This window comes from Rhinoderma darwinii, chromosome 3, assembly GCF_050947455.1.
Source record: "Rhinoderma darwinii isolate aRhiDar2 chromosome 3, aRhiDar2.hap1, whole genome shotgun sequence".
Classification (NCBI taxonomy): domain Eukaryota; kingdom Metazoa; phylum Chordata; class Amphibia; order Anura; family Rhinodermatidae; genus Rhinoderma; species Rhinoderma darwinii.
Window position 1 is genome coordinate 124,488,200 of NC_134689.1, and position 25,830 is coordinate 124,514,029.

The 25,830-nt window shown below is 39.7% G+C and overlaps 1 pseudogene; it reads left to right on the top strand.

The window, feature by feature from the left end:
• Positions 1-22,065, top strand: part of LOC142750384 (uncharacterized) — a 122,880-nt pseudogene extending 100,815 nt beyond the window's left edge.
• Positions 22,066-25,830: the final 3,765 nt, after the last annotated feature.

Sequence of the window (25,830 nt, forward strand, 5' to 3'; positions counted from 1 at the left end):
TGTAGCTTACAATGAATGGTGCGCAAACTGGCTTTTGGGGAGGAAATTGTAAAATTTTTACCTTAGCGATCTTTGTGTTTGCGACCAGTGTCGCAGCCAAAGTCGCTGGGTAGCCCCAGCCTAACAATGTACAATACATCTATACATATGATATTAAAGATATAGATAAAGATATAGGTAGATAGAAATAATAATAATCTTTATTTGTATAACACAAAAAAAAGGCAATTTAGATAGATAGATAGAAATATTATAATCATCTATCTATCTATCATCTATCTATCTATCTATCTATCTATCTATCTATCTATCTATCTATCTATCTATCTATCTATCTATCTATCTATCTATCTATCTATCTATCTATCTATCTATCTATCTATCTATCTATCTATCGTGTACAGCGATGTTGTGCTTGGTGGTGCTGAATACAGAGATAGCAGCAATTATTATGTGCTTGGTGTTGCTGATCACCAGGATAGAGAGCGGCACTTCATTGTGTTTGTCGGTGCTGAACACAGGGTGGCGATGTGTTGTGTGCTTGGCAAGCACACAGTGTAGTACTTCTCTCTCCCCTAGTGTTCACCATTGCCAAGCGCATAATGAAGTGCCGCGTTCTCTCCTGGAGATCAGCAACACCAAGACGGAGTTCAGTAGCCGCTCTGTATCTGGAAAAGAAAAAGTTAGCAAAAGTTTTGTAGCTGTGGTCTCTCTTATGTGCACTACCCCCAAGCCAGGGGCATAGCTAAAGGCTTATGGGCCCGGGTCCAAGAATTCAGCTTGGGCCCCTCTACCTCTCCCACACATTATAATACTCCCATAGCTGCCCCCACACAGTATAATGCCCCCCCATAACTGCCACATACAGTATAGTGCCCCTATATCAGCCCCCACACAGTATAATGCCCCATATCAGCTCCCCATACAGTATAATGCCCCCATATCAGCTCCCCATACAGTATAATGCCCCCCATATGAGCTCCCCATACAGTATAATGCCCCCCATATGAGCTCCCCATACAGTATAATGCCCCCCATATGAGCTCCCCATACAGTATAATGCCTCCCATATGATCTCCCCATACAGTATAATGCCCCCCATATGAGCTCCCCATACAGTATAATGCCCCCCATATCAACCCCATACAGTATAATGCGCTCCTATCATATCAGCTCCCTATACAGTATAATGCCCCCTCATATCAGCTCCCCATACAGTATAATGCCCCCCCCATATCAACCTCCACACAGTATAATGCCCCCCCATATCAACCCCCATACATTATAATGCCCCCCCCCGCCATATCAGCCCTTCATACAGTATAATGCCCCCATATGTGCATAATAGAAAAATAACATAATTACTTACCTATCCCTGTTCCCACGCCGGGTGTAGGATCCTTCTTCTCCTCCGGTCTGTGCTATGAGTGACTTTGGCGCAGACAGGCGCGATGTCATCAATCCATCGCACCTGCCTGTGTCGAGCCGCTCAGGGCACAGTGAATGCGTCAGCACCTTGCTCCAGCATTGAATGGAACTGGGACCTCGGTGATTGACTCGCGACGCCCCGGAGGTTGTCAGATTATACCCCAGGGGGACGCAACACATAGTTTGTACTGTATTGTGTTGAAATGTGAAGTTTGCGGTGGAGAGAGGAGTGGGGGGCTGTAATTTAACGCCTCCCCCTCTCCACCGCAAACACAGACAGCACAATACATTACAAGACCACACAACACAATACATTACAACAACACAACACAATACATTACAATACATTACAATACAGACTCTGCAGCTCACTTGGAGTCCTCCGCATCGGCTCTTCCATGTTGGCTGGAACGCCCCTTACGTGACTTCACATGGTACACTAAGTGTACCATGTGACTGTAACCCGGAAGTGCCGGCTTCACGGCACAGAAAATGTATTTAACCAGCACATGCTGTATGGCAGCGGGGGCCCCGTGGGCCCACCGGGCTTAGGGGCGCGATCACCATTGCGACCGCTGCGACCCCTATAGCTACTCCACTGCCACAAGCTGTTCAGTAGCCTCAGTCTCTCCTATGTGCATCTCCCCAAACTAGTATTCAGTAGCCGCAGTCTCTTCTATGTGCAACCCCCAAGCTGTTGTTCAGTAGCCGTGGTCTCTACTATGTGCACCTCCCAAGCTGGTGTTTAGTAGCCGCGGTCTCCTATGTTCATCCACCCTTAAGCTGGTGTTCAGAAGCCGCCTTCTCTCCTGTGTTCAGCGCCCCCAAGCTGATGTTCAGTAGCCTTGTATGCAGAGCCAGCCTTAGGTTGGATGACGCCCTGTTCAGGACTCTCCAGTGCTGCCCTCCACAAACCAAAAACTAAGCGCACGCACGCACGCAATCACGCACACACACACACACACACACACACACACACACACACACACTTGTCGTGGAAATCCATCGCTCAAAATATATTAGACTGAAATTTATACGAGTACAAACAGACTCTCAAGGCCAGACTCAATTAGTCAGTATCCTAATTAGGATATTTCACCGATATATATCGAGAGAAGAGAAGAAAACACACAGAAACGCTGAAATGTTCAAAATGCTCCTCTGAAGGATTTATTACCAAACTCAAACTGAAATTCAGAAGGGGTGTAGGCTTGAGGTAAACCAATCAGAGACAATGTAACAATATTTGTTATTCAGTAAAAAGCATACAATAAAATACATCCCAGATACATCATTATAATTCTTCACACATTACGTTTTTGCAGGTGTCTTATCTCTTTTGGACACAATATTCTCGTGGAGATGGGGGAGACCTTCCCTTACGCATACTTGCCACCCTCCCATCTCCCTCCCTGTCCATCTTCGCATGGGAACCAAGGTCAAAGATAAAACATACGAAATCAACATTACTTGTATTAAAGGAACAATGACTTTCCTATTCACTACAATAAAACCAAAATGGGAACTCCAGACAAGATGGCTGCTGCACGAAACGAAATCATTTAAACATTATCACTTTCACATATTACATACCTTAGTAATTCGGCCTCCTGCTTTATAATTCACAATGTAATTTCATACAGAGAATATAAGCAAATAAATCATCCTTCACACACTGTAACATATATACTGTACATACATAAAGGCACGTATTTTCACATACATGCTAATATATATATATATATATATATATATATATGCACACACCTACTGGAACAAATATACATACATAAAGGTACATATATAGACATATACACAGTCGAGTCACATTATTATGACCACCTCCTACTTTTGACGTTGGCAGCGGAAGCCCATGAATGAAGTGATGTGTCGTAGGTTGGCTTGGTGGGTATATAAGGTGTGCGATAGGCTGTTGCAAAAAGGGATAATTATTGGCTTTCAGGCTAAGGGTGGCAGTATTTCTGAAACAGTGGAGTTTGTGAACTGTTCGCATGCTGCTGTGATAACCAACGTGGAAAAGGCTTCAATTTGCATGGCAGTATCGGAATTAGACCACCGTTGATTGAAAAGGTGTTGCCTTCTCTGATGAGTCACGTTTTCTGCTTCATCGAACGGATGGATGTTGGCGTGTCGGGCAAGAAACATCAGAGAGCAAACAACCTGCAAACATTGCTGGAAGAACACAAGCTGGTGGCGGCAGCGTTATGGTCTGGGGAATTTTTTCATGGCATTCTCTTGGCTCACTTATCTATCTGGAAGGCAATCTGAACCGATTTGTGTATAAATCCATCATTGCAGATCATGTCCACCCACATATGCTGTTTGTCTTGCCTGGGTCAGATGGAATCTTCCAGCAAGACAATGCGACATGTCACACGGCTAGAAATGTCCGACAGTGGTTCGAAGAGCAGAACCAAGACTTCCAAGTACTTCCCTTGCCCCTTAATTCGCCAGACTTAAACCCAATTGAGCATTTGTGGGACCACCTCGATCACCTTGTTTGCTCTATGGATCCTCCCCCACGCACCCTCCAGCAAATGTGGGATGCACTGCAGTCAGAATGCCTCCAGATACCTGAGACAACCTACCAACAAAATACAAAGTGGATGAACAGAAGAGAAATCGAAATCAAATCCATGTTTTTTATGACCACCCTTTTCCTTCAAAACAGCATAAATTCTAGGTACAGTTGCACACGGGAGGTTGTTATAAACATCTTGGAGAACTAACCACAGATCTTTTGTGGATGTAACCTTCCTCAAATCCTTCTGTCTTTCATGTAATCCCAGACAGACTCAATGATTTTGAGATAAGGGCTCTGTGGGGGCCATATCATTACTACCAGGGCTCCTTGTTTTTCTTTATGCTTAATATAGTCATTAATGACATTGGCTGTATGTTTGGGGTCGTTGTCCTGCTGTAGAATAAATTTGGAGCTAATTAGACGCCTCCCTGATGGTATCGCATGATGGATAAGTATCTGCCTGTATTTCTCAGCATTGAGGACACCATTAATCCTGACCAAATCTCCAACTCTTTTTTTTGCTGAAATGCAGCCCCAAACTTGCAAGAAGCTTTTACCATGCTTTACTGTTGCCTGCAGACACATTATTGTACCGCTCTCCAGTCCTTCGGCAAACAAATGCCTTCTATTACAGCCAAATATTTCCAATTTTGACTCATCAGTCCAGAGCACCTATTGCCATTTCTCTGCACCCCAGTTCCTATGTTTTCAGGCATAGTTAAGTCACTTAGCCTTGTTTCCACGTCAAAGGTATGGCTTTTTGGCCGCAATTCTTTCATGAAGACCACTTTTGGCCAGACTTTTCCGAACAGTAGATGGGTGTACCTGGGTCCCACTGGTTTCTGCCAGTTCTGAACTAATGGCAATGCTGCACATCTTCTGATTTCAACGTGAAGTAAGCATGATGTGTCTTTGATCTGCTGCACTGTTTCCTTGACTGACCACTGCGTCTATGGTTCCCGACGTTGCTAACTTCTTTGTGTTTCTTCAAAAGAGCTTGAACTTCACATCTCAAAACCCCACTCTGCTTTAAAATCTTTACCTGGGAGAGACCTTGCTGATGCAGTATATTTACCTTGTGTCTTGTTGCTGTGCTCGGCCTTGCTATGTTGGACCTTTGACATAAAACTATCTTCCACATCAACTGTGTAGTAGAGTTTGGCAGTTCCTCACCCGGTTTTAAGCATCCTACACAGCTGTGTCTGTTACAGTTAATGTTCAACCTACTTATGAAAATGATGATCATTATCACCAGTTTGGTATAATTGTTTAACCCCTTCCCTCTTTAGCCACTTTTGACCTTCCTGACAGAGCCTCATTTTTCAAATCTGACATGTTTCACTTTATGTGGTAATAACGTCGAAATGCTTTCACCTATCCGGGCGATTCTGAGATTGTTTTCTTGTGACACATTGGACTTTAAGATAGTGGTAAAATTTGCTCGATATGTTCAGTATTTAATTGTGAAAAACACGAAAATATAGTGAAAAATTGCAAAAATTAGCATTTTTCTCAATTTAAATGTATCTGCTTGTAAGACAGGCAGTTATACCACACAATATTGTTGCTAATTAACATCCCCCATATGTCTACTTTAGATTGGCATTGTTTTTTGAACATCCTTTTATTTTTCTATGACCTCACAAGGCTTAGAACTTTAGCAGCAATTTCTCACATTTTCAAAAAAAATTCAAAAGGCTATTTTTACAGGGGCCAGATCAGTTGTGAAGTGGTTTTGAGGGCCTTATATATTAGAAACCCCCAAAAAGTCACCCCATTTTAAAAACTTCACCCCTCAAAGTATTCAAAACAGCATTTAGAAAATGTTTTAACCCTTTACACATTTCACAGGAATTAAAGCAAAGTAGAGGTGAAATTTACAAATTTCATATTTTTTTGCAGAAATAAATTTTTAATACAATTTTTTTTATAACACAGAAGGTTTTACCAGAGAAATGCAACTCAATATTTGTTGCCCAGTTTCTGCAGTTTTAGGAAATATCCCACATGTGGCCGTAGCGTGTTACTGGACTGAAGCACCGGCCTCAGAAGCAAAGGAGCACCTAGTGGATTTTGGGGCCTTATTTTTGTTAGAATATATTTTAGGCACCATGTCAGGTTTGAAGGGCTCTTGCGGTGCCAAAACAGTGAAAATCCCCCAAAAGTGACCCCATCTGGGAAACTAGACACCTCAAGGAAATTATCTAGGGGTGTAGTGAGCATTTTGACCGCACAGGTTTTTTGCATAAATTATTGGAAGTAGGCTGTGAAAATGATAATCTAAATTTTTTCAAAGAAAATGTAGGTTTAGCTAATTTATTCTCATTTCCCCAAGGACTGAAGGAGAAAAAGCACCGTAAAATTAGTAAAGCAATTTCTACCGAGTAAAACAATACCCCACATGTGGTAATAAACGGCTGTTTGGACACACGGCAGGGCTTAGAAGGGAAAGAGCACTATTTGGCTTTTGGAGTCCACATTTAGCAGGAATGGTTTGCGGAGGCCATGTCACATTTACGAAGCCCCTGAGGGGACAAAACAGTGGAAACCCCCCCACAAGTGACCCCATTTCGGAGACTACACCCATTGAGGAAATTATCTAGGGGTATAGTGAGCGATTTGACCCCACAGTTTTTTTTGCAGAAAATATTGGAAGTAGGCCCTGAAAATAATAATCTACATTTTTTCCAAAAAAATCTAGGTTTAGCTAATTTTTTCTCATTTCCAGAAGGACTGAAGGAGAAAAAGCACCACAAAATTTGTAAAGCAATTTCTCCCGAGTAAAACAATACCCCACATGTGGTAATAAACGGCTGTTTGGACACACGGCAGGGCTTAGAAGGGAAAGAGCACTATTTGGCTTTTTGAGATCACATTTAGCAGGAATGGTTTGCGGAGGCCAGGTCACATTTGCAAAGCCCCTGAGGGGACAAAACAATGAAAACGCCCAAAAAGGGACTCCATTTAGGAAACTACACCTCTTGAGGAATTCATCTAGGGGTGTAGTAAGCATTTTGACCCCACAGATGTTTCATAGAATTTATTAGAATTAGGCAGTGAAAATAAAAACAGTCCTTTTTCTTCAATAAGACGTAGCTTTAGCGCAAATTTTTTCATTTTCTCAACAAATAAAGGAAAAAAAGAACCCAAAATTTGTAAAGCAATTTCTCCCGAGTACGGCAATACCCCATATGTGGTCATAAACTGCTGTTTGGGCAAACGGCAGGGCTCAGAAGGAAAGGACCGCCATTTGGAGTGCAGATGTTGCTGGATTGGTTTCTGGGCGCCTGTGGGCCCAAAACAGTGGAAACCCCCCAGAAGTGACCCCATTTTGGAAACGACACCCCTCAATGCATTTACCAAGGGGTGTAGTAAGCATTTTAACCCTGCAGGTGTTTTGTAGAAATTAGTGTTCACTCGATGTTGCAGAGTGAAAATGGGATTTTCTTCCATAGATATGCCAATATGTGGTGCCCGGCTTGTGCCACCATAACAAGACAGCCCTCTAATTATTATGCGGTGTTTCCCAGTTTTAGAAACACCCTACATGTGGCCCTAATCTTTTGCCTGGACATATGACAGGGCTCAGGAGTGAAGAGTACCATGCGGAGTGGAGGCCTAATTTGGCGATTTACAAAGTATTGGTTCACAACTGCAGAGGCTCAGATGTGAAATAATAAAAAGAAACCCCTGAGAAGTGACCCCCACTATGGAAACTGCACCCCTCAAGGCATTTATTAAGAGGTGTAGTGAGCATTTTCAACCCACAGGTCTTTTCCATAAATGAATGCACTGCGGATGGTGCAAATTAAAAATTTATATTTTTCCCTAGATATGCCATTCAGTGGCAAATATGTCATGCCAAGCTTATGACACTGGAGACACACACCCCAAAAATTGTTAAAAGGGTTCTCCCGGGTATGACGATGCCATATATGTTGAAGGAAACTGCTGTTTGGGCACGCTGTAGGGTTCAGAGCCGAGGGAGCACCATTTGGCTTTTGGAGAGCGGATTTTGCTTGGTACTAAATTTGTTTGAGTATTGCTGGTGTTTTATAATGTGGGGGTACATGTAAGCGGGGCGGAGTATATAAGGGGCATAGTCAGGTGGTATGAAAAAAATAAAATAATCCATAGATGTGTGTTACGCTGTGAAGCAATCCTTTCCGCACAGGCCAGTGTCGCACTGATAAATGGTGTAATTTCTTATCCCCCTTTTGGTCCACACTCTGCACCTTTGTAGTTTGAGGAATTTTGCTGGGAAGTGTTGTCCTGGTATAATACGGGCACCGTCGCTTCCAGCGGATATGTTTGGGCCCTCCCTTTCCTGGTTCCCTAATTTTAGGTCCTTGATAAATCGCCTCTTCAAACTGAAGAAATGTTCCCCTCGGGCACAACTGCATATTTTTTTATTTCCTGACTTATTGGAGCCATAACTAATTTTATTTTTCATAGACGTAGCGGTATGAGGGCTGGTTTGTTGCGTGACGAGCTGTAGTTATTATTGGTACCATTTTGGGGTACATGCGACTTTTTGATCACCTTTTATCCTATTTTTTGGGATGCCAGGTAAACAAAAAAATGCAATTCTGGCACAGCTTTTTTCGTTTTTTTTATACAGCGTTCACCATGCGTTATAAATGACATGTTAACTTTATTCTGTGGGTCAGTACGATTCCGGCGATACCTAATTTATAGCACTTTTTTATGTTTTACAACTTTTTTCACAATAAAATTACTTTTGTAAAAAGAATGTATTTTTTTTCTGTCGCCAAGTTGTGAGAACCATAACGTTTTAATTTTTTTGTCGACGGAGCTGTATGAGGGCTTGTTTTTTGCGGGACGAGCTATAGTTTTTATAGGTACCATTTTTGGATACGTGCGACTTTTTGATCACTTTTTATTCTAATATTTGTATGGCAAAGTGACTAAAAAACAGAAACTCTGGTAACGTTTTTTACGTTTTTTTTTACGCTGTTCACCACGTGCAATAAATAATACAATATTTTGATACCTCAGGTCGTTACGGTCGTGGCGATACCAAATACATATGGTTTATTATTATTTTTCAATAATAAAGGACTTGATAAGTGTAAAAGGGGATTGTGTTTTATTTGATTACTTGAAACTTTTATTGTTTTCAAACTTTTATTTTTTGCACTTTTTTTTACACTTTTTTATACTTCTTTTACACTTTTCTTCAAGTCCCACTAGGGGACTTGAAGGTCCAACGGTCAGATTTTTTTTTTTCTAATACATTGCACTACCTATGTAGTGCAATGTATTAGATCTGTCAGTCATTCACTGACAGCAAGCCGGTTAGGCTTCGCCTCCCGGCGGGGCCTAAATCGGCTTCCGTAATGGCAGAGCAGGAGACCATTGTGTCTCCTGTTGCCATAACAGCAGTCGCCAGTCCCGATTGCCTGTCAGAGCTGGCGATCTGCTAGTAACCACTACGATGCAGCAATCGCTTTCGATTGCTGCATCGAAGGGGTTAATGGCAGGGATCGGAGCTAGCTCCGGTTCCTGCCATTACAGGTGGATGTCAGCTGTACAGTACAGCTGACTTCCACCACTGATGACACCGGATCATCTCCTGACCCGGCGCCATCTTGCCGGCAGCTACGGAAGCCGATCAGGCTCCGCCGCCGGGCGGATCTTGACCGGCTTCGGTGCTAGGCAGACCAAGAGGCCAGTATTAGGCCTCCGGTTGCCATTGCAGCCACCGGAACCCCGGCAATTTCATTGCTGGGGCTCCGATGAGCTGCAAACACCTTAAGTGCAGCGATCGTGTTTGAGCGCTGCACTTAAGGGGTTAATGGCGGGGATCGAAGCTAATTTCGGTCCCCGCCGTTACAGTCGGATGTCAGCTGTAAGATACAGCTGAGATCCGGTGATGATGGCACCGACTCAGCTTCTGAGCTGGTGCCAAACATTTGACGTACATGTACGGCATTTTGCGGGAAGTCAATGCTTTCCATGACGTACATGTACGGCAAATGTCGGGAAGGGGTTAATCATACTCCTGTTTATAATCCTAAAAAATCCATGACTGTGCAAGAGTACCTAGAAGAATTGATGCTGTTTTGAAAGCAAAGCATGGTGACACCAAATATTGATTTGATTCTGATTTATCTTCTGTTCATTTATATTTCTCGTATTGTGTTAATGGATAAAAGAAACAACCATTAACACTTCTATTTTTGAAAGCATTCTTACTTTGCAGCATTTTTCCACAACTGCCAAAAAGTTTTGCACAGTACTGTGAATGTATGTATGTAATATATATATATATATATATATATATATATATATATATATATATATATATATATATATATAATGCATTCGGAAAGTCTTCAGACCCTTTTAATCTTTTCACATTTTGTTAAGTTTTTATCCATTATCCTGCACTTAATACCCCATAATGACATAGTGAAAACAGAATGTTAGTGATCTCTCCTGAAAAGGAAAAACTAAAATATTGCATTGACATAAGTATTTAGACCCTTTACTCAGTACTTAGTTGAAGCACCTTTGGCAGTGATAACAGCCTCCAGTCTTCTTGGGTATAATGCCACAAAGTTTGCACACCTGGATTTGGGGATGTTCGCCCATTGTTCTCTCTTCCAGATCTAGGAAGAGGCCTAGTTTTTCCAAACTTCCTCCATTTAAGAATTATGGGGGCCACTGTGCTCTTGGGAACTTGCAATGCAGCAGAAATATTTTTGTACCCTTCTACAGATCTGTGCCTCCACACAATCCTGTCTTTGAGCTCCACAGGCAGTTCTTTTTTCCTCATGGCTTGTTTTTTGCTCTGATTTGCATTGTTAGCTGTGAGACCTTATACAGACAGTCTTTCCAAATCCTGTCCAATCAAATGAATTTACCACAGGTGAACTGCAATCAAAGTGTATAAACATTTTAAAGATTATCTAGAGAAAAGGGAGGCCCCAAGAGCTAAATTTCAAGTGTCATAGCAAAGGGTCTGAATACTTATGCGAAATTTAAGTTTTTAACTTTGAATAAATTTGCAAAAATTTGTACAATTCTATCACTTTGTCAATTTTTTATTTTAGCACAAGCCCTAACAAAATGTGAAAAATGTGAAAGGGTCTGAAGCCTTTCCAAATGCACTTTATGTGTATACTTTATGTATATACACATCACACACATGCGGAGATATAAATAGGCACATATACAGGCACAAACAGCAGAAAGATACTCTATTAGGCGCCTACATCCTCCCAGACTGACGGGCTCCTTGCAGGGATGGTCTGTTGCCAGAATTTCCTTCTTTCCTCTTGCTGTCTCTGCTCCTGTCTCCTCCATTTGTCTGACCAGGAGCAGAGGATATAGAGCTCGCCAAACAGCTTGCCCAGTGGCGCCCTCTACATGCAGAGAGCGTTCAGCACCATGTGCACTTGTACAGGTCGCACATCCTTAAAGGACGGGTGTCGCGGAATTTTTTTTTTTTTATATCAATTTGCTTTTAGTGTTTTATTACAAAATGTTTTGCTTGTTTTTTTACACTACACACCATACAAAAAAGATTGCCTACTACTACCCTAAAGTAATGTAAAACATTTACATAATTGGTATCGCCGTGTCCGTAAAAGTGGAAACAATTACAATATTACAATTACAATATAACATTATTTATCCTGCATAGTAAACAACGTAAATAAAATGGAATAAAATGTGATTACAAACTTGTATGTACCCCAAAATGGCCCTATAAAGAAAGAAAGCCTCATCTATATCGACGGAAAATTATTCAAGGTATGGGTCTCAGAATATAAAGGCACAAAACTAATTTTTTATTTTAAAATAATTGTTTTTATTTTTTGAAAGTAGTAAAACAAAAAAAACAAAACGGAATAAATTGGGTATCTCTGTATCCGTATTGGCATGCAGAATACAGTTAACATGTCATTTTTATCACCCGGGGAACACTGTAAAAAATGAAACCCCCCCTAAAAAAAATGGAGGAATTGTGTTTTTTTTTCCATTTTACCACGCAATAATTTTTTCAAGTTCCCCAGTTCATTATATGATACATTAAATGGTGCCTTTAAAAACTCAAAATCACATTTTGCAAATTTTTCTCCTTTTACTCATGTAACAGTTCTTAAGCTCAATAGAGAACTATACATTTATTTAGAGAAAAAAATATATATATACACCGCGTTCAAAATTATTATGCAAATGTTATTTTTCGCTGATTTTCCTAAATAGTCAATGCAAATGACAGTCAGTATAATCTTCAAGCCATCAACCGTTGGAGTATAATGCTAATTTTATTGAACAAATCTAATGATAACAGATTTTTTTTAGAAGTAAAAAACTCAAAATGCACTGTTTCAAATTATTATGCACAACAGAGGTCAAAACATTTTAAAGGTTGTAAAGAGAACTAAAATGGTAATTTGTTGAATATGCAGCATTAGGAGGTCATATTTACAGAAATCAAAAGCTCTTTCAATCCCAAAAAACTTAACAGGCCAAGTTACATGTTAACATAGGACCCCTTCTTTGATATCACCTTCACAATTCTTGCATCCATTGAACTTGTGAGTATTTGGACAGTTTCTTCTTGAATATCTTTGCAGGATGTCAGAATAGCCTCCCAGAGCTTCTGTTTTGATGTGAACTGCCTCCCACCCTCATAGATATTTTGCTTGAGGATGCTCCAAAGGGTCTCAATTGGGTTGAGGTCAGGGGAACATGGGGGCCACACCATGAGTTTCTCTCCTTTTATGCCCATAGCAGCCAATGACACAGAGGTATTCTTTGCAGCATGAGATGGTGCATTGTCATGCATAAAGATAATTTTGCTACGGAAGGCAAGGTTCTTCTTTTTGTACCACGGAAGAAAGTGGTCAGCCATAAACTCTACGTACTTTGCAGAGGTCATTTTCACACCGTCAGGGACCCTAAAGGGGCCTACCAGCTTTCTCCCCATGATTCAAGCTCAAAACATGACTCCGCCACCTCCTTGCTGACGTCGCAGCCTTGTTGGGACATGGTGGCCATTCACCAACCATCGACTACTCCATCCATCTGGACCATCCAGGGTTGCACAGCACTCATCAGTAAACAACACGGTTTGAAAATTAGTCTTCATGTATTTCTGAGCCCACTGCAACCGTTTCTGTTTGTGAGCATTGTTTAGGGGTGGCCGAATAATAGCTTTATGCACACTTGCAAACCTCTGGAGGATCCTACACCTTGAGGTTCGCGGGACTCCAGAGGCACCAGTGGCTTCAAATACCTGTTTGCTGCTTTGCAATGGCATTTTAGCAGCTGCTCTCCTAATCCTATTCATTTGTCTGGCAGAAACCTTTCTCATTATGCCTTTATCTGAACGAACCCGTCTGTGCTCTGAATCAGCCACAAATCTTTTCACAGTACGATGATCACGCTTAAAGAGGCTCTGTCACCAGATTTTGCAACCCCTATCTCCTATTGCAGCAGATCGGCGCTGCAATGTAGATAAGAGTAACGTTTTTTTTTTTTAAAACGAGCATTTTTGGCCAAGTTATGACCATTTTTATATTTATGCAAATGAGGCTTTCTAAAGTACAACTGGGCGTGTTTAAAGTAAAAGTACAACTGGGCGTGTATTATGTGCGTACATCTGGGCGTTTTTACTTCTTTTACTAGCTGGGCGTTGTGAATGGGAGTGTATGATGCTGACGAATCAGCATCATCCACTTCTCTTCGTTAACACCCAGCTTCTGGCAGTGCACAGACACAGCGTGTTCTCGAGAGATCACGCTGTGACGTCACTCACTTCCTGCCCCAGGTCCTGCATCGTGTCGGACGAGCGAGGACACATCGGCACCAGAGGCTACATTTGATTCTGCAGCAGCATCGGCGTTTGCAGGTAAGTCGATGTAGCTACTTGGCCAAAAATGCTCGTTTTAAAAAAAACAAAAAACTTTACTCTTATGTACATTGCAGCGCCGATCTGCTGCAATAGGAGATAGGGGTTGCAAAATCTGGTGACAGAGCCTCTTTAAGTTTTCTTGAAATATCCAATGTTTTCATACCTAGTGCAATACCTTGGACAATTTCACGCTTTTCGGCAGCAGAGAGATTCTTTTTTCTTTCCCATATTGCTTGAAACCTGTGGCCTGCTTAATAATGTGGAACGTCCTTCTTAAGTAGTTTTCCTTTGATTGGGCACACCTGGCAAACTAATTATCACAGGTGTCTGAGATTGATTACACAATGATCCAAAGAGCCCTAAGACACAATACTATCCAAGAGTTTAACCCCTTAACGCTGAAGGATGGATATATCCGTCCTCTGCAGCTGCTAGTTCGCGCAGGAGGATGGATATATCCGTCCTGTGATTGCGCGGGTACTGACAGTGTACCCACGCAATCAGCGGCTGGAGCATGGCTGTTATACACAGCTTGGCTCCTGCTGCAACTGCCGCAATCGAAGCGCGCTCCGATTCCGGCAGTTTAACACATTAAATGCCGCTGCAATAGTGACAGCGACATCTAATGTGTTTGACAGAGGGAGGGAGCTCCCTCTGTCACCTCATCTGCGCCCTCGCAAAGAAATCGCGGGTCGCCGTCGGGTTTCCATGGCAGCTGGGGCCCTAACAAAGACCCCCAGGTCTTCCTTCAGCAAATGCCTGTTAGGCCATGCTGGAGGCATGGCCTAATGGATTGCCTGTCAGTTTTACACTGACAGGCAATAATGCTTTGGTATACTAAGTATACCAAAGCATTATATATGCGATCAGCAGATCGCATAGTGAAGTCCCCTGGTGGGACTAAAAAAAAAAATTTAAATCAGTTAAATAAAGTTTGTGAAAAAAAAAAAAATTACAGTCCAAATCAAATAAAACTACTTCAAAAATAAAATGAACACATTAATTAAACCGCCGGATGAACGGCGTCTAAAAAGAACGCCAAAAACAACAGCAAATCTCTCTTTTCTCCCATTCCCCACATAAAAAATTAAATAAAAGTTAATCTATAAGTCCTATGTACCCCAAAATAGCAGTAATGAAGACTATACATTGGCCCGCAAAAATTAAGCCCACATACGGCCACATTGACGCAAAAATAAAGAAATTACGGCTCTTGGAATGCGGTGATGCAAAAACAAGTAATTTTTTTCTAAAATTCTTTTTATTGTTCAAACGTAGGAAAACATATAAAACCTTTACATATGTGGTATCCCCGTAATCGTGCTGACCCATAGAATAAAGTTAACATGTTATTTACGCTGCATAGTAAACGGCGTAAATTTATAACGTGAAAATTAATGCTGGAATAGCTGCTTATTTTCAATTCTCTCCTAAAATAAAGTTAATAAAAGTTAATCAATATACTATAAGCATCTAAAAATGGTGCAATTACAAAATATCAATTTGTCCCGCAAAAAACAAGTCCTTATACGGCTATGACGACGGAATAAAAAAAAAGTTACGACTCTTGGAATGCGACCGTGAAAAAACAAAAAATAATCCTTGGTCATTAACGTGCAAAATGGCCTGGTCATTAAGGGGTTAATTGAAAAATTAATAATTAAATGTTTATGACACTTAAATCCAATGTGCATAATAATTTGGAACACGGTGTACACAAGTCAAATACCAATGAAGTGGCATAAGACAGACTTCTGTCAACCCAAAACATACCCTTTATTAAGAAAATTACAATATACTGTAAAAATACTGAGCTATCTCACAGTATATTGGTAGAAATCAACCAGAATAAAAAAATGTATGGTCTATCCTTAGTTCAATTTAATGGGACAATGCTGCAATACCAGGCACTGCCGCTACAAATGTAACGGCGCGTACAATTATGAACCAGAATGAAACCAATGTAAACAATGAAGAAGCTGCAGCGTTCACACGAGCGCCGTAGCCCCTTCAAACAGCTGATCGGCCAAGAGTCAGACACCCTCCAATCTAATATTAATGGCCTATACTAAGGATAGGCCCTCAATTTTAAAATCCTGGATAACCCCTTTAAGATTTCATGTTTTAGAAACACTCTGGCCCCAATGTATAGTTCTGCCCGTTAATAGTTACATGCTGATATATAATTGTTTGTTCTTATTTATAGTGAAATCCAATTTTTTTTTCATAAAACAAAATAGGATGAAATGGGGTATCGCTGTGAGTGACCCCCACCGATCGCCAGAACGGGTCCCCAAGGTCCCCTGTTCTCCCTAGCTAAGTCCTCCTTGCCGCCGTATATTTCTATATTTTTTTATTTATTTAGCCCTCTTATTCATGAGGGTTTTTTAATTACTGTAAAACAAATCCCACCCTTTCTATGGCATGCATAGAACCGAACTGCATATAAAAAATAGAAAATCTTTCCATTAGAACACTATAGTTGGTGGTGAAATGCTCAGTCCCTTGTACACTGCTCAGCCCTCGGTGAAACTTTGGAGAAACAAAAAATCATGAATTTGCAAACGTTTGCTTATCAGAATTTGTCACTAATATTATACCATCCAAATTGGCATTGTTTGGTGGTTAGGATATGTCTGCAATAATGTCAATTGCTAGTGAATATTACCCAGGACTCCTATGATAAGCCACACAGCAGGGGGGCGCTGGTTGATGTCTAGATTCCGAATGGAGAAATATCTACAAATTATTATTGTAACGTCTATGGCCAGGGGCCGTCGTTCAGACTTACCCTCTGACGGCCCTGGCTATGGACATCTGTCTTCTCGGTGTCAGCTCCCTCCAGGGAGACGCCGGCACTCACTTCCGGGTCCCCGGACTGTTTCCCGCAGGGCGGCGCACTTCCGCGTGTGCACGGCCTTAAAGGACCAGTGCACGTCCAGCTATCACCAACCAATAATTAGCCCAAATGGCTGCTGGACTATAAAAAGGGGCTCTGCCCACTTGTTCCTCGCCTGAGCGTTGTTGTATACCTAAGTTTGTCTTGCAAATGGTCTCCGAGTGTTTCCTAGTTCCCAGTGTTACCTGTTCCTGCTGCCTGTACCCTGTATCCCGTGCTATCGTATCTGCTGAGAAAGTCAAGCTGTGTCTTCCGCTGCATCCATGGTGCCACCTGCTGTGAAAGTCAAGTCGTGCTCCCGCTACTGTCTACATTGCCTCAGGTACCCGTTCCGAACTATAGACATTGTTTTGTACCTTGCTGGCCAGCTGCTACCCCGCTACGCGGTACGGCCCAGTGGGTCCACACCCCCCATTGTGACAATTATCCAGTGGCTTAACCTTTTCTGGTGACCCAGTAGACATCCTGGTGGTCCTTTGTGTTTTTGGTATTTCCTAGTATTTATCGTAACTGAAGTTCAGATTTAGTGTCACTTATAGTCAGATTGTAGTAAGGAAATCCATTAGCAGCAATGTACTAATCCAAAGTTATCATCACAACAGCTCCCTTTTACATACATGGATTACATTTTAGATTTTAAGACGAAAAATTGACTAGACAAAGTTTTTGGACATCTAAACTTTTTTCTATTTTGTTTATCAATTCCAACAGGAAAGTTACTTTTTTTATGATGATTTAGAAAACTGTAAAGAGTCTGTTGAAATGTTTCAGAGATCCCTGGACCTTAGAACCAGCATTGTTGGCACGGATCACCCTTTGACTTATGAAGTTCAACTGTAAGTTACATTTAACACTTTTTCTATATCCACTTCTAGCAGGTTTATTACTTGATCATTTATGTAAGTAGTTAAACTGTATATGCAGATATAAAGGGGTATTCCCATCTTAGGTATTTATGGCATTTCCACAGAATTACAATTAAATGCCTAATAGGTGCGGGTCCAAATCTTAGGTATTTATGACATTTCCACAGAATTACCATTAAATGCCTAATAGGTCCGGGTCCAATCTTTGGAGACACTGACCCCCATTCGCCAATCACATTTTTCATACATTACAATGTAGAGGTGACTGCACTTGTATGGGTCCTTCTAAATGGAAGCTTTTAGGAGTTACAGAAAGAGTCGGCTAAGCAGTGCTGCCATGTATGGAGAATGTAGTTGCTGGAAATTGGCTCATCAAGGTTAAGTGGACCTCCGTTCTCACGATAGGTCAGCGTCCCAGAGGTGGATATGCCAAAAGGCCCCTTTGAAACTACTTTTTATAGTATTTTTGACGTATGTGCTAGGAAAATCTCCCAAAGTATACGTTCATGAAGTTTGTGACGGATGCCTTACAGTGGCATCCCTTACCATAATCCCTTATCCATTTAAGTGATAGATCATGACCTCTCATGGCCCTTTTTATGAAGTATCCATTAAACTGATACCATTATAGTCTATGGGTGACAGATGCTACTATTAGGGATGGGTTTAATTCATCCGGCACACATAGGCTTTAATGGTATCCGTTTAACGGATATGTTATGAAAAGCTATTGAAAAGCCCATGAGGTATTTGTTAAACAGATGCCTTTGTCATATTCCATACAGTCGCATACGTCACCCATAGGCTCCTATGGTAATAAAAAAGAGTACCGTGAGGTGTCTCATTTTTTCTGCAGGATGCTCCAGGATTAAATAGCCAACTACACTATTCTATCCAGCAAAAAAAACGTTATACCTGACGTATATTGCACTCTTTTGGCCTCTGTCGGTATAATGAGAGCCTATGGGTATGTTTGATGTATACGCCGGGAGTTTTCCCGACGCATATGTAGATAAAACGTGATGTGAAAGGGGCCTAAAATGGAAATACTCTTTTAGTTATAACTTACATTAGAATGCACAAATCCGTTGGTTTCTGTACGATCATAAAAGTAGATTACAATAATTTTTTTTACTGAGGTTTTCTCACTGATATGCTTTATCTCTTTACAATAGGGCACACAAACCATTATAGTGTAAACATTGCAGGCCATTGGGTGCTGGAGTGATGGAGTATTTTTAAAATAATTAATTGCAAAGCCCTCTTAAAAAATAAAAACCCAGACAACCCCTCTAAGGGGTAAATGTCTATGTGTGAACATAGATTGAAAGCAAAATAAAAATATATAAACAGTGCAAAAAATTTCTGTTCTACCCTGTTGTAGATAATACTGTGACAGTCTGACAGCTTTTATCTCCAATAATCTCAAAAATGAGCCGGTACCAGTCACAAGCTTCACTGTAGAAGTGTCCAGGCATGAGTTGTCACAATGTATTGAAAACCTACTGTCTATCATAATCTTATAGTCTGGTTATTTTATGGAGTAGAATAGTGTTCATCCTATCATTTCATTAGCAGATTTTATGCATTTGTAGTGTCATTAGTTTAAGGGAATTATTTTCTAAGGCCCCATTCAGATTAGATTTTTTTGGCCTATAATTGACGTGTAAGCCAGGAAAAGCTAGTGACGTATACATTAACAGTGGCACCGATCACCCGTGGACTATAATGGTATCCGTTTAGTGTATACATCACGAACGCTCATGATACTTTTCAAGATGTATCAGTTAAACCGATACCATTATAGCCTATGTGTGATGAATGCTTGAGCAAGGTCCTGCTGGACTGAAACGTTGCATCTTTGAGTGAATAAATTCCATTTATTTTTGGATGTGCTGCGTTCTTTCTTTTCTGAATCTCACTAAGGGGACTTTTGGATCAAGTCCTATTGAGGCTGGCACCCTATACATTATATCTATTGCTGTGATATCCTTGTGTTTTGAATGCTACTTTTAGGCATCCGTCACAGTTTCCGTTACTCATATATTATTATGGTGAAATGCAGTTGAAAAGCTATTAAAAGACCGTGATGTACATGTTAAACAGGAATACAATTTTTTTTGCAGGATCCCGTCGTATGAAATAGAATAGTCTACTATGGGGCTTAATTCATTAGAAAATTATGCATTAAAAAAAAAAGAAGAAATTAGTGAAATTCTATTCTCATAAATTGTAGGATTCTTAACAATTTGATCCTAACTATGTGTATCTTTATTGTTCAGTTATCTGAAAGGTTTAAAATGTAGACCCCACTGGAGCAGTACAGTGCGAGCTTTATTGGAAGATGAAAAACAGCCTGCATTTAAAGCTACAGTAAGCCATTGGAAATCATATAGTGTTCACCTAACAATTCGCCACCTTAATCCTGCATATGGCAGAACGTCCCCAGAAGCCTTACCTTTTTCCTTTGAAAATGGACCAGATGACTTTTTAATAAGGTGCAGTAGCAGGAGAGAACTCAGGAAGCATACACTTCTTTTGAAGACCCATAACCTAAAGTGTAATAAAGAGGAATGTGAGCAAATCAACAATTCAAAAGCAATTTCTGTGTTTCCACCACCAAAATCCATTGGAAAAAGACCTGCATCAGTAACAAGTTTCTTGACAAACAGCTTATGTTCTCGTCCTGACAGTGCCTGTCAGACCTCTATGTCAGGTCCCCTTAGTGATTTTCTGTCTTTAGTTTCTCTTAGAAGGTCAACATCAAAATCTGAACATTGTAATTCAGGTCACAAATCTTCTTGGTACCACGTTAATGGACGTTACCCAACGCTGCACACTACTTTTCCACCAAAGAGGCATCAAATCCGCAAAGACATCTAACCATGTTGTGGAGTTTTTCCAATGTCACAACATTTTTATTCATACAAGAAACAGCTCATTATAGATATTTGATCTTTACAATATTCCCTTATGGTTATTTAAAAAAAATAATTTGATTCCTTTTTGGCCTGAACTATTTTATTGTCTTCTATTAATTAAATTACATTGTGCTGCCTATATCACTGGATCTTATTTAAGTTAAGACTATATCCACCCTTGCAACCATTTCTTAAATGGTCCAATTCATCTAAGATAAAAAATTAGGCTGATTTGCAAATGGTTAAAAATATCCCTCCATTTTCTTTATACAGCTCTTGCGCAGACCCATGTGTCTCTATGGTAACAGAGAAACGGCAGTCATACTCCTTTCCATCAGTTTCCTAATTCTGCTAAGGATAAGTTCACATTTGCGTTGCACTATCCATTCTAATATCATCCATTATTTTTTATCGGTTGTATCAAAATAATGGATGCAAACGGATTACGATCCATTTGTATCTGCTTTACATTGACACCAATAACAAAAATAACCCATCCGTTTCTTTTGGAGAAAAATGTCCTGTACTCCGCACTTTTATCTCCATAAAAAAAACAGATGACTAACATAACGGATGCGAACGGACGCTAACGGATACAATTAAATTGATTTTAATGGCATTTTTAGCGGATCAGTTTTTATTAGTTATTCTGAACCAAAAACGGATCAGAGCGACGGATTATACAACTGAAGTGTGAACTTAGCCTAACCTACTGAATGTAAGGAAGCAAGACGTAAGGGACAGACAAAGGGTAATATGACTGCAGGATGTGACTACACCGGGTTTGTTTGTAAACATGGAGACATAGGTTTGCATAGGAGCTGAAGACACAAAAGATTGAGATATTTTTAATCAATACCATTTTTTATTTTAAATGCACCACATTAATAAAAAATGAATGAATGAATAAATGTGAACATATCCCTTAAACTCAATTAAAACAGTCTCCATTTATTAGTACTCAATGCAACTCAGGTACTGCAATTAAAACTATAGGTGCAGACTTATATATATTAGGCATAAAAAAAAGTCATAACTTTAAAGACTTGTATGTTTTAAACAAGTATATACTGTACAACATACATGTTAATGCTATTTCTATTCTCAGTGGTCTAACTGTATGCACAGATTTATGGGGTTCCCATTTGCTTTATGGGCAGGAGTATGGGTACAGCAGTGGTAAAATGCCACTTAATTATAATGAGTATACAGTATGTCACTGATTACAAACATTTCAGTGCATCGTCCATGTAGTGAGGTCCACCGGCCTAGTTCTTCACTATTGTGGTTGCCCTTAACCCCTTAATGACCAGCTACATTTTTTTTGTTTTTTCCTCTCTGCCTTTCAGCAATAATATCTTTTTTATGTTGACGTGGCTATATGAGGCTGTGTTTTATACAGGAGAAATTGCATTTTTTTTATGTGCAGTGTTTTTATTGTGTGAGTAATATTATTTAGCTTTGTGGCGTGAATATGGGAAAAAGCTATTTTTAGCATTTTTTTTTATTTTTGATCTGTTTCACATGAAATGACCTGTTAAATTAGTTCTTTAGGTTATTACGTTTGTGCAAATAACTAATATGTGTAGTTTTTTTGTTTGTATGTAATGTATGGACAATAAAATATATTTTATGCTAAATAATGACATTTTTAATAATTTTTTTTGTTAATTTTTGTTTTTAATCCAATGAAGGAATAACTTTTTTTTTTACAATCTTATTTTATACTTATAATATATTAGCATACTCTCATAAGTCTTTTCTAAACTGACGCCAAAAAACATTGCTGTAGACTAAGGACCTGCACTATCCGCCGTCAAAAGACTGCTGGCAGGCATTAACCCGTTGGCGCATAATCACTTACGTGCACGGCACACAGGGGTGTTGCTAGGGTCTTAAAGTCTTAAAAGATCAGGGGCACAAGCCACAAGACTCATGTTTACCCTCCAAAAAATAAGTAAATCTATCTATCTATCTATCTATCTATCTATCTATCTATCTATCTATCTATCTATCTATCTATCTATCTATCTATCTATCTATCTATCTATCTATCTATCTATCTATCTATCTGAGGAGATATCTATAAGACTATGGCCCCTATAGTTACCCCCCTGTAGATAGTGCTAAGCACACACAAATACCCTGTAGATAGTGCTACACACTGCCCCTGTAGATGGTGTCACACAATTCCCCCTTTGTAGATGGTGGCACACGCCGAGATGGGACCCTTCCGTAGGCTGGCGTGATCAGTCACGTCATTGTGCCGGCCTGCGCAGGGATCCTGTCCCAGCATCTTATGCGCTGCAGGCAGAGGCTGACTGGCAAATTTTAGCCTGGGGATGCAGATACAAGTGAATGTGGCTGTCACTAGCACCGGAGCCCCCGCCCTTTGCGCCTGGCCTATAAATGTTATGGGCCTGATGGCGTGGGCCACCTTGAGCCCCATAGCATCTGTTGGATGGGGGCCCATATGTAGCGGCCTATTCTTAATCTGTTTACCTCCATCTGCCATAAAGGTGGCAGAGGTAACTGGGCTTTGAATACAGCCGTCATCAAAAGACGACGGCGGCTGGTGACGATGTTCTCATGATAAAATCACACATTTTATTTTTTAAAGTTCATATTAACAGAACATGAAAACATAAGACACATTGTCAGTCATATACTTACGCTGCAGATTCTTGGCTTTTCCACCACTAATGGTTTCTGCGTCCCCTGATGTTTTTCTTTTATAACCTAGTGCCATTGAGTATCGTCCATAACAATCCCACATTATCACAGAATGATGTGAAATTGTTATAGACGACAGACATGACCCCAGATTATAAATAAATGAGCATCAGGGGACCCAGAAAACCATCAGTGGTGGATCAGCCAAGAAACAATGGTAATGGTATACCTATTGCATGGTAAAGTCCCCTAGTGGGACTAATAAAACATTTTTGTAAAACACTTAAATAAAGTTTATTAAAAATACAAAAAAAGATTACAGTAAAAATTAAAATAAAACCACTTGTTTCCATGAAAAGTGGTTTTATTTACTACAAGTGCAAAAAAACACAAAACGCACACAAATATAGCACTGCCGCAATTGTAACGACCCAAGCAAGGAATTTAACTAATTAATTAAACTGCCAGGTGAACACGGTACAAAAAAACACAAAAATAACGGCAAAAATAATTTTGTTCCATTATATATTTTTTTCAGCCAACAAAAAATTAAATAAAAATTCATCAATAAGTCCCATGTACCCCAAAATGATACCAATGAAAACGACATCTCGTCCCGCAAAAAACAAGTCCTCATATGGTGACATATTACGGCTCTTGAAATGCGGCGATGCACAAACAAATAATTTTGTTTTAAAAATGTTTTAATTGTGCAAAAGTAGTAAAACATAAAAAAACTATACATATTTGGTATCGTACTGACCCATAGAATAAAGTAAACATGTTATTTACACTGCATAGTAAACGGTGTAAATTTGAAACGCGAAAAACAATGCTGGAATAGCTGTTTTTTTTTAATTCCTTTACTAAAAAAATGAATAAAAGATAAGCAATATAATATATACACCCAAAAATTGTGGAAATTAAAAATACAACTAGTCCCGCAAAAAAACAAGCCCTCATATGGCTATGCCGACATAAAAATAAAAACGTTATGACGGCGGGGAGGAGAAAAATAAAATGAATGCTTGGTCCTAGATCTGGTCCTTAAGGGGTTAAGGGCATAATGCATTTGCTTATTTTGATCAATACTGGTTTAATGGTCACCTACCATACCACGGTGCCAAGACATAATTGCCCTTTATGTAAATAGTGCTGTCTCTGCAGACTAAATAAAACCAGAATTGCAGCGTATGTAACATTTGAAATGCAGGACTGATTGATACAGAACTTACATGTTTTAAATGCTTATATCAGACAAGCTTGTTGTTTCTTAGCAACACGATACTTTAAGCGGTGACCATATTACTGCAAGGTGGAATCTCATGTTACCTGGCTAATACACTTAGCAGTGGGAAATACCAGATACTTAATATAGCTGCTTGGTTGCACAAATAGTTCATTCATATCTTGTGACAGCAGCACATTTAGTATGTTGTTGGTCTTATGATAAACATGACACACATGAAAAGTCCACATCTGGAAAATCCATTAGTGATTTGAGAGAATAGGAACGTTGCAGATAAAATAAAACAAGATCCAATATAACCAGGGTTAATACATTGAAAAATGAAAATCATATTCAACATTAGTCATACCGCCTCCCGTAGTGTAGATGTCAGGATGCACAAGCATTTTCACTCTGAGAATATACAGTAAGAACATGAAAGATGGTGTAAATGGAAACATTTCATCATTGGAGTTTATGTGAAAAATAAAAATATATTTACATTACATTACATTTACATTATTTACATTATTACTATTTACAATATTTTGTACTATTAACCCCTTCCCTCTTTAGCCACTTTTGACCTTCCTGACCGAGCCTCATTTTTCAAATCTGACATGTTTCACTTTATGTGGTAATAACTCCGGAATGCTTTCACCTATCCAAGCGATTCTGAGATTGTTTTCTCGTGACACATTGGACTTTAAGTTACTGGCAAAATTTGCTCGATATGTTCAGTATTTAATTGTGAAAAACACCAAAATTTAGCGAAAAATTGCAAAAATTAGCATTTTTCTCAATTTAAATGTATCTGCTTGTAATACAGGCAGTTATACCACACAAAATTGTTGCTAATTAACATCCCCCATATGTTTACTTTAGATTGGTATCGTTTTTTGAACATCCTTTTATTTTTCTATGACATCACAGGGCTTAGAACTTTAGCAGCAATTTCTCACATTTTCAAGAAAATGTCAAAAGGCCATTTTTACAGGGGCCAGTTCAGTTGTGAAGTGGCTTTGAGGGCCTTATATATTAGAAACCCCCAAAAAGTTACCCCATTTTAAAAACTTCACCCCTCAAAGTATTCAAAACAGCATTTAGAAAATGTCTTAACCCTTTACACATTTCACAGGAATTAAAGCAAAGTAGAGGTGAAATTTACAAATTTCATTTTTTTTGCAGAAATAAATTTTTAATACAATTTTTTTTATAACACAGAAGGTTTTACCAGAGAAATGCAACTCAATGTTTGTTGCCCAGTTTCTGCAGTTTTAGGAAATATCCCACATGTGGCTGTAGCGTGCTACTGGACTGAAGCACCGGCCTCAGAAGCAAAGGAACACCTAGTGGATTTTGGGGCCTTATTTTTGTT